Source organism: Lactuca virosa, chromosome 5 (assembly GCF_052849685.1).
Source record: "Lactuca virosa cultivar CGN04683 chromosome 5, Lactuca_virosa_CGN04683_v6, whole genome shotgun sequence".
In the NCBI taxonomy this organism is placed as follows: Eukaryota; Viridiplantae; Streptophyta; class Magnoliopsida; order Asterales; family Asteraceae; genus Lactuca; species Lactuca virosa.
In genome coordinates this window covers 401,133,838-401,138,178 of record NC_136430.1, presented here as the reverse complement: position 1 = coordinate 401,138,178, position 4,341 = coordinate 401,133,838, and positions in this window count along the sequence as shown.

Sequence of the window (4,341 nt, the reverse complement as noted above, 5' to 3'; positions counted from 1 at the left end):
ATAAATGAATTAACTAGTTTTATTAAACTGTGAAAATAGTATTTAAGCTGTCAACTAATGATTTTATATACAGATATGATTTGGAAGGAATGATGATTGCGACGTTGGCACGGGTGATTGGTGGTGAAGTATGGTAGTTGGTCGTGATGGTGGTGTGAGAGTTTGAGTTTGACTTCTTTAAATATGTAAATTAGTATATAATTAATTGTATTATGTTATGTTGTGAATTTGATGTATTAAACTAACAATGGACTGTATTTAGTTGTATATTTTATATAAATTTTATATTAAAATATGAATGAAGGTATGCATGAAAATATTAAACTGTGTGAATATTATATTTTAAACTGTGAATATTTCTTATATACTATATATTTTTTAAAGAAATCTACAATTTAGAAAAAGGAAATTGATTTTTTCAAGACATAATTTTTTTTTTTTTATAAATTTTTTGTATATTTTGGCTGTAAAATAAAAAAATATTAACAAAGAAATTAGAGTTACAATGTTTATTCTATTAAGCTATGAATACAACCAAAAAATGTTATTGGATTTACTGTTAGTCCGGCGGCGGTCCAACGATGGTCCGACGACGGTCTGATAACAAGTGTCAAGTAGTATGTAAACTAGAGAGTGGAAAAGTTTGTTTAATATAATATAAATGTTGAATTTGTTTAAAATGTTCTTAATACAACATTTTTGGTTATCATTTGAACCTATATATATATATATATATATATATATATATATATATATATATATATATATATATATATATATATATATATATATATATATATAAACGCATGGAAGTCAGATACATCACAAGGATTCCATTTTGCTTGTAATTATTAACTTCAGAGTACACATTACTATGAGTACATATACTTGTCGTCTTTGATTTCACTTTTCATCGATAACTTACTTCCAAACAACCCAGCAACTTTCTGGAATCACTCTCATTAAAATATTCTGCACGTATCAATTATTCTAGTTTTTCTTTAAACAATGTTTTAAAAGTTTAATGGGAATATAATCGCATCATGTTGTAAGCGCAAGCTACGGTGTCTTTGTATCTTCTGTGTATATACTATAATTCATGTTGGGACCAAGAATAAAGAATAAGGAATGAACAGAAACCACATCATATTAAATGATAACCCAACCCTAATACCAAGATATATAATTAATAATTGTTTGTTCTTTCGGGATAGTCTTTATGCACTTTAAACTTTATGTCCAAGATTTTGAGTTAATTGATAATAGGAATGGAATTTGTACTCGTGATCTCTAATTTATTATATGAAAATGTAGTTCGGTGAATTAAACCAGACTAACAAATATTTACCATGTATACTTAAAAAAAAAATGTTTGATACATCAATTAGAAGATTATGCAACCTTGTATTAATCCTAGCATGGCAAACCAAATTATAAAAAATTCTAATATATATATATATATATATATATATATATATATATATATATATATATATATATATATATATATATATATATATATATATATATATATATATATAGAGGAATGATCATTTGAGACTCAAAGTTTCCCAAGAACCCGAGAACTAAAAATTGAGCGTTGGATCAAAATTTTGAATAGCCTAGATCAAAGATGGCATTTTTGTAATTATCATCAATTTCAATTGTATCTTAGACTTTTTAAAAATTATCTCAAGGGTATATTGGGTATTAACAATTATTATTCCCTAATTATTAAAATTAATAAATTTAAGAAACTATTATCTCTTATTATTACTCACGTCTGTCTCTCTCTCTCTCTCTCTCTCTCTCTCACACACACACACACACACACATCTTCATAGTCATCGCAACTTGCTCCTTCGTCAACATCCATAGCTAATTATGAATTTGTCGCCCTTTTTTCTAGAAGACTCGATGATATATGCCGATCACAAGAACTTGATTTTTATAAATCGAAGATTGATTCGCTAGATCTGGCTAATCTGATCCTGAACTTTCACTCCGCTCTTTTGACTCCGAGCGATCTATGCTTCATTTTCTTCACTCATAAATACGATGAATCTATGATATGTCCTTCATTGTCGTCGTTGATTCACCGGCTACCGGATCCTCCGCCTAAGTTGTCCCCTTGAGTTGTTGAATTCGGAATTCCGATTCGTCTTTCTGAATCGAGTGAAGATAGCATATTATCGATGTCATTGTCACGACTTTATTGCTTCGTCTATTCTCAGGTCCGGGCCCCGTGCAATTGTTGGAGACTAAGACTGAAGAGGAGGGAGGTGAGGGAATAGTTTCCGATTTTGAAGCTTCCGTATCCGGTAAAGTTTATCCAGTGACTATCCGGTGGACAAACATCACATGCTCTCTGTCCGATAACACTACAAGAAAAATGCGAAATAGCTATGGAAAAATTTTGTAGCTAAAACATTATATTCCGTAGCCAAACACAAATAGAGACGGAATTTGCTACGGAACCATTCCGTAGCAAAATTCTTCGTTACTAAAGGGTCGTTACGGAATCCGTAGCACCTTTCTAACGAAATTTTCAACGAACTTATTCTGTAGCAAAACAGCTATGGACTACATCCATAGTAACACCGTAGAAAATTAACTACAAAATATTTTCGTAGCAAGTTCATAACAAATTAACTACAACCTGGTCCATAGTAAATCTATAGCAAATTGACAATGAGGCCTTTCCCCCAACACTTGTTTTGCAAAATAGTGGATCGGGCGTGAGGTTGATCTACGAGCTTATATCATGAAACTTTGATTTCTCTGTAAATTTTTCTAATTAGTTGCAAGGTACGCCATGAGTTCTTAGCATCATATCTCCAATTCAACAATCTTGTATCATAACTATTGTTGTTATTGAAGTTGAGATACTGTTACCGTAGTTGATTTTTCAAGAATACAATTAAAGCTTTACAATTTCCCAAGGAGATGAAACCGAATATCTGTTTTGCCTCATGACATTTATATTTAAGTTCTTTTCCAAGTTAAATTTGTCTTTATTATCCAATTAAGATGTGTATCTGATCCATATCGATATTGCCTGAATCTGAATTTAGATTTGTTGAGTTTTTATTGTTTAATCGTTGTGTTTTGAGTGGTTAATTCATTTATCTTCTTTACGGATTGTTGATGCCTTGGCTATAATCGTTTTATATTGTCAATTTCTCAAGTTGCAAGTACGTTCATTCTTATACTCAATCAAGCAACTTGACTAGCTAATACCTGAAATGATGAGATCATGTAGGTGAAAATAATGGAGTACAAACAGAGTAGATTACAAATGGAACCTATTAACTGCAACTACATCACCCCTTCAGGTGAAAATCTGGACTCTTTAGAGTTCAGAAGGGTGGTCTGCAAAGGAGTTTTTGATGATTCAAAATCCATATATGTTGGTCCACGTTCTAGAAGCATATACTGGAAACCACAATGAAGATGTATCACATTTCAATTTTAAAAGTTAAATTACCTTTTCCTGCTTTGGCTCCAAGATTAGTCACCTCAACCTCCAACCTATCTGTGACAACCCGATACTTTCTAGTTAACAAAAGTCAATTTTCGTTAAATAAAATTTCGAATTTTATTTGTTCCGTTAAGTTCTTGTGGGTTAGAAAATAATCTAAAATATATAATTAGAGGTTATATAAGTTTTTGCAACCAAAAACGCTCGAAAAAACAAGATTTCCCTCGAAATATCAACAAACTCGTCCAGCCAGGCGTTTACAACCGTAAACCCTTTGGGCCGTAAACCCCTGGGCCGTAAAAGCGTTTACAACCGTAAACCCCTAGGCCGTAAACTCGTTTACAATCGTGAACCCATTCCCGGCAGTAAACCCAACCGGTATAAAGGTTTTTCCCTGAGAGATTCTTCATTTCTCACATTTTTCACCCGAAAACTCTCCCAAGTTGCTCCCAAGAACATTCATATCCTCAAGAACAAACCTTCAAATCTTCATATTTTCACCAAGAACACCAAGAACAACCTTCATATCTTCAAAGGCTGCAAACCCGTTTACAGCCGCAAACCCAGTTCACGGCCGCAAACCCTCTTTCTCCACTTCAAACAAGTCTCGGTAACATTCCTAACCCAAAAGCAAGTGTTTTCTAACATTTTAATTAATGATTTCGCTAATTTAAATACAACTATGTGTTTAAATACCATTATGATACCGTTAATTCCACATACTCCAACTCGAGGGTCATCTTTCCAGTTTTGTTGTCGAGCACGTGCACATAATCAACTGTGAGTTCATACCCCTACACTTTTACTGTTTTTAATGTTTTCAGGGGGATACAAGCAAAACACAAAGAAATTTTGTGTTC